At 45.3% G+C, this 12,128-nt stretch overlaps 1 protein-coding gene across 3 annotated transcripts in view; it reads right to left on the bottom strand.

The window, feature by feature from the left end:
* TSPAN14 (tetraspanin 14) overlaps window positions 1-8,427 on the bottom strand; it is a 34,371-nt gene extending 25,944 nt beyond the window's left edge. The window contains exon 1 of one of the 3 annotated variants that reach the window (XM_077183306.1): window positions 8,406-8,427. The gene's annotated coding sequence lies outside the window, so the exon portion shown is untranslated. Of the gene's footprint in view, window positions 1-7,374; window positions 7,725-7,988; window positions 8,158-8,405 lie in introns of those variants that run through there. The other 2 variants (XM_077183305.1, XM_054637558.2) reach the window with 2 other exon arrangements.
* Between the last annotated feature and the right edge of the window lie 3,701 nt (window positions 8,428-12,128).

Below are 12,128 nucleotides of genomic sequence, written 5' to 3'. Positions count from 1 at the left end.
AACACATAGAAGCCAGTTAGTCATTCTGAGCAGGAATTTATCCACCTCAGGCTGCAAAACCTGTCAGGACAAGTAACCAGAAAAATCTTAGCTGACCCAAACTTCTCAGCTGCTTTCTATTGCCTCTCATGAGAGCAGATACATACCAACTCTCTGTAACATCAACAGCTGCAAGGCAAAAGTCAAAGTCTTTATTTAAAAGAAGCATGTAATTTGATTTTTTTTCCTCCTTCTAACAGAAGGTTTGGGGAGCCTTACAAAGCAAATATCTTATCTGAGGAGCCAGAACTTCCAGTTTGGGGAATATTTTTACTTCTATTTAGTAATCCAAGAATAACAGAATGTATTTCATACACTTTGTCAGCTCCTTCCCACAGCTCCAGACAGACCAAAAGGTTTCAAGAACAGAATGGGTCCCTCCCATTGCTATACCATTTCATGTCATAAAAAAAGACAGGAAGCCACCACCTTTCTTTGCTGACAAACACACTCTCTCTTCAGAGAGCATCCTAAACTTTTATACATATGGTGACTTTTCGCCACTTCCAGGAATGCCAGTTGTTCAGTCTCCAGTTATATTTCAGTCTGAAAGAATATATCTTTATTTTCTCTTTTCATAAGAAAAAAACCCCAAGAGACTGATTATAGCAATATACAACAAAGAAGTGATGAGCATATAATTTGCTTTGGGTTTTGTGGTTTGTTTCCTTAAAAATGCTCCTTGCTTTGGATGTAATGTGCAGTCTGTCTACATCCACACCATATTTCTTAACCTTCACACTGAATATTCCTATATACAAATTTATATATATAAACATATCTTTTTACATAAAACATCTTATTACATATAATAAAACAGATATTTATTTTAACAGTTTAAAACAGATCAAGGTATTTCTTAGTTTAAAAAAAATTAAAATTTTAAATTCCAGGGTTGAAATCTGATCTCCAGAAAAGAGCACACCAAGTAATGACTGCAATATCTGGATAATACTAGCTACATTCACCACTCATTCTGTTTAAACAATGCTGACTCCATGTCACCGAAACAAGAAGTGGAGTTCAATCCACAAAACCTCCTTTTTTTCCTCCTCTGTCACCTCAATTACCAGGGCTATGCTTTCAACACCAGAGCAACACTCATTTCAAATGAGGCACCAGGGAACGCTACTTTTTGGGGAAAGGCATGGGGGGTTTGGGGACAATGCCCCCAAAGCTTTCTTTTGCTGCCCTCCACCTCCAGCAGCTGCATTCATAACAACCAGGACAGGCTCATTTTACTTGCCAGGGACGACAATCACCAGCTTCCAAGCCACAAGAGAAAATGGCTCTCTGTGGCCACGTAGGCAGCTCAACCACTGTGAAATTCATCTCCTTACCTCCTTTCTGGTAAAGAAACACACTCATGAAACTTGCAAAACCCAGCTAGAAGATGAACCTCTAAGGCAGCAGTGGAAAATTTTAAAGATGTGACAAAGCAGCCTTCACCAATGTCTCACAATCTAGCCACTTCAGCAGAGTCAGTGTCTCAGCCCAAATACACAGCAACAATTAATGCCCCAGGAGCCACAGCGAGTAGGCTGGCAGAGCACCCTGCACATGCTACCACACCACAGGGAGAAGATTAAAAAGACAAAAACCAATGCTGCTTCAGGACAAGCCCATGCTTGAACAGCTCCAGCCCTTCCCCCAAAGCCAGTGCTCTGGCAGGTCGTGAGAAAGCCTCGACTGTCTAGTCCAAAGTCTCTGCATCCGCCCCTGGGGAAGGAGGAAAAACAGGCTTTCCACCTCTCAGGATGATGCCAAGAACAACACAGTGCCATTCAGAGATCAGGGCAGCAGAGGCTGTGAAGGGACACAGTCAGTGCTCCTTCCAACACAGACCTCAGTCTGCAACAGCTAATTACAAACACCAGCAGAATTAGTAGGTGCAGAGCTTGGACACAAACACTTCCTAACCTGTGCCTTCATTAAAATGAGGAACACAGCTCCTGATGGAAAAAACGTGACAACACAGGAAACTGCCACCTGAATGGGCTGACAGTACAGTGTGACTGGCTACACAAGCAGCACATCTCAGATAAAGCACCACCATAGAGCTGAACTGCACCTTCCCCTCTCACTTGCCCCAGCTGCACAGGCTCTTTGAGTTGAACCCTCTCCTGTTTTGCAAGGGCAGACCACTGCTATGACCACTTAGTCAAAATATCCTTTGCAAGCTCAGCACGAAGGACACTTGGCAAAGGAAGCTGCCTTGATGTCTTCCAAGAGCCATCTCACCAACTGCTTTCCAAGAGTCATCTCACTAATTGCCTTTCATTAGTTTCAAGTCAGACAGCTTTTTTGATGAACCTTCCTGCTCCACAGGCTCACCACACAGCCAAACTGAAGTTACTCAGGGCAGGGTGGAAAGTTTTGCTGTTGTTACCCTTTATTAGATACAGCTCCACCACTGCAGGCATATTTCACCCCCATAAGTCCTTCCCTGAGCACCATCTAATAACAAACTGTTGAGGGAAAAGCAATATGCATCCAAAGAATCAGCTCCATACCCTGGCAGCCAGAAGGCTGCTGTCCCATAAAAACCAAAGTCCAAGCTCTCAGGTGCCTCCCTTCAGATCCAAGTTACTTGAGGCTATTTCCCTTTGTTTTCTATTCCAGAAGTTTCTAGACGCCAGCAAACATATTTCAGCACCCATTTTATGCCCCAAAGCAAGAGTACACAACTTGCCAAGCTGAACAAATGAGGTTTTAAAAAATTTTTAAATTGACAGCATTCAGCTGCCTCCAAATACTCTGCTTCATCCTGCAAGGGCAGCAACTCAAACACCTGACTTGGTTACCTTCAAGTCCATCAATTATTTAGACAAAGCTCCTTTCCAGAGAGACTCAAGTATCAATTATTTAGTCTTTGAGCAGGAAACAAAAACTGTTAAGAGAGGAAAACAGACTTCTGGAAAGGGCTGTTGGGACACATGAACACGTTTGAGGTTGTAGACAAACAACCTGCCTGAATCAGTACGAGAATGCCAAAATAGAACAGCCCCTAAAGCCAAAAGCTCACATGCACACACGAGCTCATCAAGTGCCAGAGCCAATTAGTGCCAAAGAGCCCCAACTACATCAGGGGGTCTCAGGACAGCTCTTCCCATGGAAGACCTTTATCAGTTTGGTATAAATGCCTGTTCTCTAGCCCAGGAGCACAAAATAAAGACAAGCTCTTTTCTAATACTCCAGAAGCCCTTTTACAACACCAAGACAACATTCAACCACGCTCACTACAAAGATCAAGGGGAAGCAGAGCCATGGGTTTATTACAGCCTTGCCTTTCCCACTCAGGTTCAGATTAAGAACGAAGACAGGCCTAAGATTTTCAGGTTTTGCAGAACTTCTAAAGACAATGACACAGCAAGAGCTCTCAGAGGAAGCACAGATAAAGCATTCATCTTAGGTATGAGCAGAAATCCTTCCACTCACATATATCACACATAAGCTGTGGTACAATGAAAAGGACAAAGCACTGTTGCTTGGCTCCCAAAGAGTTGAAGAAAGACAGGAAACACTGGAGCAAAACAAGTGCTGATCCCTCCCCCCTGCCAAATGGGGATTGAGACACACTTTGGATCAGAAAAGAAAACATACCTATTTTTAAACCCAGTTAAGAGCCCTGGGTTTGGATACAGTTCCTATTGAGGCCAGCATATTTTATTTTCACTTGTTAAAGGTTTTCTGCACAAGTGATAACAGAATTCACATGTGAATAACCAAGCAGAGTGATTCTTCTATCTGAGGGCTTCAGTTCCAAGAGTTATGTCAGATTGGTCAAAAAAGTTTAGCAAAAGCCTGGCCATTCATGGCAGCTGTTTCAACTACAAACATCACAATCTCTTATGCAGTCAATTTTTAAGGATCACTACTTTTGCAGGTGATCCTCAACACCTGCACTTTGCTATTATCCTCACCTGTGACATTCCCCAAAATAGAAGAATTTCCCAACAATGATTTTTCAGCTGACCATCTGAAAGCAGATTTCATCCAGAATAAAGTTGTTTTACAACACAAAAAGAAGTTCAAATATGACATTCAGCTATAGTTAAGTAGTTAAATTGCACATTTAAAATTAAGTCATCAGAGCTTAGACATTTCAGCCCTTCCCCTTCTTTTTAGATTGCGGAATCAAAATTCAGATTCCCGTATTCTTGGGAAGAGCCAAACTGTTACTCCTTAAAACCCACACATACCTAACCTTGATAAGCTTTAGTCTGACTATCTCTGACGTTGTTCTTAACCTTCATGAGATACTTTTGACTGAGCATGAGCAAAAGAATTCAAGAGAAGGATCCTGCTCCTGTCCAAACTGTGCCAGGGGCTGAAGGCAGCATCAGGAACTCCACCCAAGCCACCAACAGCAAAGCTCTGGAAGAGCCAAAGACTTTAGGACTGGGGCAATACCAGAGAGGAAGACACATGACCATTCTTTGGATCTAGAATATAACCTCTGCATCTAGAAATAACTTCTGCTTAATTCCCCTTTAGTAACAGCCTGCACCATTTACTGTTGGAGGGTCTAATTTACTTTGTCTGAGCGACTTCAGCTTGAAGCAAGATGCAAACCACAACACGTTCATGGATTTTGTGAAGTGCAGCTCTCTTAACGTTAGAAATGTACCACAGGTGGCAAAGTGTGAGAGTCTGTTCTACCAAAAAACAGGAAGTTTTGACACAGGAAGCCACAATGCAAAGCAACATGGCACAGAGAGCTCACAAGTGTGCCCAAAATCCACACATTTTTTCCATACCCCACCCAGGTCAAATTTTTCGTAAAAGCAAAAGAATAAAGGGAGGATCTGTGGAACAGTTTTGACAATCATTCTGTGAACTCCACTTCCCCTCACACACACCCCAATGAGAATTCTGAACTAACACAGGGACATCAAAACAAGCGTTTAATTTATTCACACTTATCAGTGCTCACTGTGCCACAGCTAATTCACAATGAGAAACCTGACAGACTAAGAGAATCAATTGTAGCAGTTTGTCAGCAGAAAAATTCCTCTTTTTTCCAAACACCCATTTACAGGTAATGGCACATTAGTAGCCACCCAATAAAGCTTTATAAACTAAATAAAAAAACCCTCTAAGAAAATCAGAGGTCAGCCTCAAAACAATCCAATATTTCTCAGTTATTCATTAGAAACATACAATAAACCCATTCATCATCCAGATATAACCAGATTCACAAGACACCATGTCAACAATTTTCTTGCTACACCCAGGAACAAAAAGTTATGCCTTCAATATCAAGGAAAGTATCCCAATTAAACAGCATCTTAGGGCTCAGAGCAAGGGCTTTTTATGGTCCTTTCATTAAGTATTACAAGGCCTAACACCAGTAAAAGGCAGCCCAGAACACACCCCCTTGCAGTGCTGTGAGGTATGATACCCATGCGAGGGCTCTGCACAGACACAAAAGATCACACTGTTTCCTTCTTTTCTGCCACCCTCTGCTCCCCACAAGGAGGAGGAAGGACAGGAAAGAGGCTTTAAACGGGAAAGTTTGTCTACAATGCACTAAATGTCACACAAAGCCTGTGCCCAGAAAAAAAGAACAAGACTTAAATGGGTTTTCTCCTGATTCAGGGACCGGAGATAATGCTACAACACAAAGGGAGCTAAAAAGGAAGCTAACTGGATCAACTTATACTAAAAAAAAAAATAATCACACAGAGCACACACCACCCAGAAAATCAGCTTTCCATGATCGTGATTTAGACCCAGACTGCACCTTCAGCAAGTACACCTAGGAACAAGATCAACAAGCATAAAACAAAATGCCAACTGTGAAACTTACTTGTTTTTACTTGTAACTTACATTGTTTTTTTTCAATATAAACACACTTACAAACTCTTGGAAAGCTATTCTAAAAATTCCTGTTTCAGTGGCATTATAGTTTTGAACAAGACAACCTTTTAAGGACAGGCAACAACACTATATTCCATCCTCCAAGAACAGAGCTAAAAGGATATAGGTCAAACCCTAAAAGTGCTTTCTTCCAGTGTCATCAACCAAAGGATAAAGAACACCATTCTACAAACACAAGTGTCCTGAATTCCTCTAAAAAACCCAAACACACAATCCAAATCCAAAGTTGCAAAGCACTTTCCACCACAGCTCATTCTCACTTCACACCAGTGACCAGACTTGAATTCCCACCTGATCCCTTCTCTCTGCACACAATTCTTCAGTCAAGCAGATGCTGCTAGCACCTCAACCTTCCACACCAAAAGCTTCACACATTTATTGTGAGTATAAAATGTCTCAGGACTGATGCTTTACTCCCTGCTGGAGACAGCCAGAAGAGAGATGGATCATCTCACCAGAGAGCACTTAGGAACAAGACACACCCTGTGCTTTCATTCTCTAGGAACTGCTCTCCTTCCATTTCATCCAGAGTTCTAGGTCACAAGGCTTATGTCACTGTAACAAACAAACAAAAACCCAACCAAACTAAAAAGCAGTGCGGGAAGAATTTTGTTCTGCCTGTTATTTTAAAACATCCTTCACACCTCCACCACCACCTCCCTGGAAGATCCACTAAAGAAAGGAAAAACCACCCAAACAGGTAGCTCCTTTTACAGCATGGGATAGGTTTCTTCGTGAGGTTTTTTTGTTTGTTTGTTTGTTTTTTTTGTAAATTCAAAATGTCTCAAAACGCTAAATCTACATAGAGCACGGAACATAAAGCAAGAGCCAAAACGGAACTGACCACGGAGCATCACCTCTGGTACCCCGCGCTCCACGGCCGGGCCTGTTACGACAGAAGGCTGAAAGGGGGGGCAGAGAAGTCGATCGCTACCACAGCCGACAGCCAAATTAAGTTAAAAGATTTTAAAAATTAAGTTACGGGCCTCAGTCCTTACGCCCACTGGGCCGTGTCTCCCTCTAAACACCGGGGGCTTAGGGCAGGGGTCGGCAGCCGCCGAGGCGACGGCAGAGAAGGGAGTAGGCGAACTCTGGCTGCAGCACTCCGAAAGGCCTTTTTCTGTTATTTTAATTTTTGTTATTATTACTATTTTTCTCCCGCGTGGCACCTCAGCGAGACACGCTAGCGCGAACTCCCAGAGGAAGCCTCACCCGGCCTCTCGGGCTTCCTTTAATGGGAAGGACAATGGCAGGGGCTCGCCACAGCCCGCACCGCCAGGAGGCTCCGGCAGCAGGCAGGGGCTGCTCCCGCCCGGCCCGCCGGCCCCGGGGATGCTGCAGGGCGCGCACTGCTCCGGGGAGAGGGGCACAAACGCCGGCCTTCCAAGACGGGGAGAGCAAGGGGCACTCCGGACGGCGCGACCCCGGGGCGGAGGGCGGGCGGCACTCACCGGGGCAGGCGCCTGCTCGCTAAGTTTCGCCGAGCTGGGCGGAGGGTGAGGCGGCGGTCGGCGTAGGTCCCTCGGCTGCCTCGGCTAGTCCATGGACACGGCAGCGCTGCCGGAGCCTCCTCCCCGCGTCAGCTCGGCCGGAGCGCCAGGCGTGCCCGCCGGGCGTGCCCTTGTGCCGAGCCGCCCCGCCGCTCTCCCGCCGGGCCCGGCCGCGCGGAAATGAACGGCCCGGCCCCGCCCGCTCCGCGCTCCACACAAAGGGGGCGTGCAGGAAGCCCGGCTCTGCCTCCGGGCCCCGTGGCTCCCGCCGGGACCGCCCGGCAGGCGCCCCTCCAAGCACCTCCGGGGCCGGGCGGGGGCTGAGGGCGGCCCCCGTCCCTGACGGTCCCTCCCCCGCAGCCCTGCGAGCGCGGCCCCTCGGTGGGGCCCGCGGCTTTGTTGTGCCGGGCTCATTCGTGGCCGGGTGCCTGCGGCCCCCGCCCCGGCCCTGCGTACGGGGCTCGGCCCAGCCCAACCCGCCCCGGCCGCGCCTCAGCCCGCAGGGCTCCGGAGCGTGAGCCGGAGTATCAGAGACAGCACATGCCGAGCGATACTGCAGGCACGGCCGAGCCTACCTGGAGAGCCGGAAAGCGAAAGAAACGCGCATGAAATAAAATGATCCTGAAGAGTATTTTGAGTCTTCGGGCGTCCCAGGGCTTCTATGCCTCCCGAGAGAGACGCTGAGAAGAGAGGAGGAAGGGGAGGGTAGGGCTGAGCTGTTTAAAGCCGTGCAGTTAGCGGGTGATAGCTCCCACCTGAGGCAGAAGGGAAATGCTCCCCTGCCGTCTCGCTTGGCTCCCGACCTCCAGCTCCCCTTCTGTTCCCTCTCCACACCTTGTGATCTCCCTTGACACTGGTAAACATTTCTGTCACCTTCATTCCCATCCTCATACATAAAGCAAAAGTAATGTCTTCAGTGCTTCGCTGTGAAAATACATTTGTGGCAGGAAGGCAAGGCCAAGGGAGGTCGTGCAGCACCACCGTGTTCTTACCGGCTGCCTCATATTATCTACGCTTTCTTCACCTGCTCCAGCCCTTGGACTTGGAAGAATTCCTCATTCCCCCGGTCAGGAACAAGCCTGCTCACAAAGACAGCAGCAATCGCACTGAAGCGAAAGGAACTGTTGCGCAATCAAATGGTATGAGCTTAGCACTTCTCTAGTGTGCTAATTCTCCACTCATCAGAGCTGACAACCAAAAGCGTGCTAGAATTTATAGTAAATGCATATTTCTCCTCATCCGACCCCTTCTGATGTCTGACAAAGGAGATAGACACCCGTGTGTCACCCACTCGCCGCTCACATGATCAAGATTCCTTCTCATTACCCACATGCAGTTGTTTAAATAAATGGGGGGTTGGGTTTGGTTTGGGTTTTTGTTTGGTTTTGGATTCTTTTAAAGGGAGGGAGAGTATTTACCAGCCTCCCCCAAGCTTGCTCAAGCCTTCTTAGAAACCAAAGCAAAATTGAACTGAGTGTTAAAGCTGGCAGAAGATGCTAGAAGAACTACCTGAATTTTGAGCAGAATCTAAGAGGGGAAGGGGAGCTCAGAGAAGTCACTGGATTATCAGATGGTAAGAAGAACTAAAAGAGATCCTTTCTCCATCTCAGAAGTACTGAAGTAATCTCACAGAGCACTGAGTCACATCACCAGAAAGTCCAGAACCAAGGCAGAAAGCTCTAACATGCTGATTCTGTAAGAGATAGGAAGATGGCGCAATAGTAACTTCTAAGATTCAGTGGGGAAAATGGGAAATTTCAGGGAAATGCAGCAGCTTTAGGATGTGAGGACTGTGGAATTAGGAAGGGCATTTGTCGATAAAATAAGGTTCTCTTGCAATTTACTATTTGTAAGATCGTTAGTGTTAGCAGTTCACAGCATATTTTAATTGACTGTGCTCACTGTTAGCATGGAGCTGGTTCCAACAGCCTCTCTGTGTCCCATTTATTTGCCTTTGACATTATCTCTGCACAGTGCTTCACTGTGTTGCCAGAAAAATTGGAGTAAAAATCTCATCCATCACAGAAACCATTAACTAAGTGCTAGGGCAAATTGGAACACTTTTAAAAGACAGTCACTTCAGCAGTAAGAGGTGTAATAATCCCACAGGAATGAAAATAGGAAATTTGATTTTTTAAGTGAATATGTGCATGCCGATGTTCATGTGTGCTTTGTTAATCTTGTTTCCCTCTGACTACTACAAAACGTTTTCTAACATAAATGAAATCTTCATGAGGGGTAGCTGGTGGAAACTGGCCTGATCAGAGCTGTTCACCACTGTGTATGTTCAACATTATCACCAAATAGCATTTTTCAGTGTAAAAACAGTCTATTTATGGAGGGAGGCATCCAGAAATCAGAGTTACAGTTGGAATTGTCATGTGGTTTTGATAATTATGAGCTTAAGAGAGAGGGGTGTGCAAGGAAACAAAGCCCACAGAAGCTACTGAGAGACCTTAAGCAACTTCAAATACAAAGAAATCAGTCGCTGGATCTAAAAGAGAAAGCAGAAACATTGTAGGGAAAGCCTTTGTAACACGTTCGAGATCGATTAGAAGACTAATAAATTAGCATGGAACTGGCCAGACAGCCAGTGACATTCGAGGGGATCCGGCTAATCAGTGATTTGAGTTTGTCCTCATTCCCAGAGCGTTTCCCCACTCCCCCTGCTGTTAGCGGCGGCTGCCGCAGCTCTCGGCTCCGGTCCCCCCGAGCGGCCCCGGACAGTCCCTGCGACAAAGGCAGCCACGGCAGGAGCGGAAATTAGTACCCAAAACCGCAATAGGCTAAATGTTGTAATTATCATCGTGAGTCTGCTAATAATTTATTCCCTCCACTTAGAAATATCCATATACCATAGGCTCTGCCGTCAATACAGTATATCCTTCCTCCAAGTTTCTTAAAAGGAAAACGTCCACACAAGTGAAAAGATGGCAGGAATAGATGTCTGTTCCCACAGCTTCCTTCCAGCTGAACCCGACCCTACGGCGGTCTGCTCCTGGAACCCGTTCAGCAAATCTTCCACTACAGAAACCCCTCGGCTTCACCGCTCCCCTGCACTTCGGCTGGGTAGCAGTGACATCCAGCGGTACGGAGAGAAACAGAAACTTTTTTTTTTTTTTCCCCTACCACAGTGCATCACAGGAAACGCATCAGAAAATGGCAGGGATCCCTTGGCATTCCCGTCGGGTTGTGGATATTCGCGGATGGCACCAAGGACAGGCAGTTTGACAGCGCGGGAACAGATAACGCGCACGGGGAAACAAAGATGCGGAGCCAAAAGCATCCTCTGGGGCAGACAATCTTTCTAATGGCCCTAAAAGGACACTGCAAATAGGAAATGCAACTGGGGATCCCTAAGGTTCAAATAAAAAGCACTTTCTTATATTACACCTACATAAATTCATAGCATTTTCATTCATGAAATACTTACAGTAAACCCAGCTATGTGCTGAAGAAAAGATAGATGAACTGACAAACAAGGAAAAGTTGATTGAAAAAAAATTCCTACAGCAGAGTTGTGTTTCTCAAGCCCTACCCTTGCACCTTTTGCACTTTCCTACTCACCTGATCCATCTTCAACCTTAAAGATGAAAATAAACAGAATATCATTCTGCATGAGTGCAAAATGCACATCTCAGAATAAGAAACAAACTTTTAATTATTAGTTTCCAGTAACTAGCTGTGTGTTAAAGTATGATGTGATATTTGATGTGCTGAGAAGTGGTTTAGATTTTGGGTACATGCCATGTTAAAAGAAAAGAAATAACAACATTAAATGCATACAAGGAACTGGACCAGCAGAGGTAGCTGTTAGCACAACAAAATTAACAACTGTAATTTATTTTTTTTTCAGTGGACATTCTAAATTCAGTCTGCAGTACTGGAAATTCACTTAGATGTAATTTGTCCCTCCTTTACTATTTTGCTCTAATTTTACTTGATTTTTGAAAGACAGGGTTAGAAAACTTTAAAATGCACATAAGCTTCTATAACTTTCAAATCAAGAAGTGCACCAACTGTTTATGGGAAATAATACTGTTTAGAGCAGGACAATACCTCAGAGTCTGATGTGGTTTCTGTATATAGCCCTCTGGGGAATGTGCCAAAGCAGAGAACTTTCAGTTTCCATGATTACATTAACAAACTTAAAAAGACTTCATGGCTCTTTCTAAAACTGTTTTTACATTATAGGAACACTTCAGCATGTCATAGCATTAGTGATTTATACGTTTGACAGCCATTATACTCCAAATTCTGGACAGCATAGCTCCCTGCTTCTGTTGCCACTCCCTTTGGGTAGGTTGGGAGCAGGGCTGCAGCCCCATGGCGTCCTTGTCATCATCTCAGGCTCCCTGCAGGCCCAGCTCTGACAGAGTGGGTGGAATTCAGTTGCCTGTACACAAAATTGTAAGGAGATGCTTTCCAGATTCAGCAGGTTCTACAGGCACTTCACTTTATCTTCAATTTCTAGGAATTTATCTGTCTTCCATCCCATTCTCCAAGGACTGTTTATGCCTTTCACATTTAATGTTTAGGCGAAATGCACAAACAGCCCTTGGGGCAAGGCCTGAAATGCAGATCTAAGATCAGTACCTCCTTTGCTGGTCTTTGTGCAAGACCAATTCTCTGCAAATGGCAAAGCTTTCTATTTCCCATGAGAAAGAAAACACAGAACTCTAGAGAAGCCACGATCCAGAACACTCCTGCTAAAG

Source organism: Agelaius phoeniceus, chromosome 9 (assembly GCF_051311805.1).
Source record: "Agelaius phoeniceus isolate bAgePho1 chromosome 9, bAgePho1.hap1, whole genome shotgun sequence".
Lineage (NCBI taxonomy): Eukaryota > Metazoa > Chordata > Aves > Passeriformes > Icteridae > Agelaius > Agelaius phoeniceus.
The sequence above is the reverse complement of the archived record's forward strand: the minus strand, read 5'-3'. Positions and strand labels throughout refer to the sequence as shown.